Source organism: Octopus bimaculoides, chromosome 12 (genome assembly GCF_001194135.2).
Source record: "Octopus bimaculoides isolate UCB-OBI-ISO-001 chromosome 12, ASM119413v2, whole genome shotgun sequence".
Classification (NCBI taxonomy): domain Eukaryota; kingdom Metazoa; phylum Mollusca; class Cephalopoda; order Octopoda; family Octopodidae; genus Octopus; species Octopus bimaculoides.
The window spans coordinates 49,129,504-49,130,178 of record NC_068992.1 but is presented as its reverse complement, the minus strand read 5'-3'; positions in this window follow the sequence as shown (position 1 = coordinate 49,130,178).

Here is a 675-nt window from a genome sequence, read left to right as displayed (position 1 = left end):
ATGTAATGTAATATAAAGCTGAAGCAAATTAACACCAAATATACAGTGTGTGTGTTTTTATTGGCTAAACTGGCAATATGACCATCCCCAAGTACAACAACATCTGTTTCAACACACGATTTCACATCAAAAATCTTGCAAAACAAATATGTATATATATATATATATATATATATATTGCCAAATCAGATTGGAACCTTGTGTACATATCTGGTTCACCAGTCCTCAGTCAAATCGTCCAACCCATGCTAGCATGGAAAGCGGACATTAAACGATGATGATGATGATATATACAGGGTCCATAAGATATTTGAGGACAGATTTATGTTTTATTTATCAATATCTGATGTCTTCATGGACAACATTTCTGACACATGGAGATTTTTCGTGATTGACCTCATGGACTTTCTGGCATTGTAATCAATGATCTGTTGAACTTGCTGGATAGATTCAAGTGTTCTGATGCTTCCAGGGTGTTTAGAATTCTTTTTATGCTTTGATACTGGTGATACGTTTCCATCTTCAGTTTCTAGCTTCTTACAAACTTTTTAAAAATTGAGACATTTCTAATTTGCTATGCTCAGCCTTTATAACCATAATAACAGCATGCCTCTTCATTTCTTGAGTAAGCTGAGGGTCTGCCATTATTATTTTCTGAAACAAAGATTATACAGA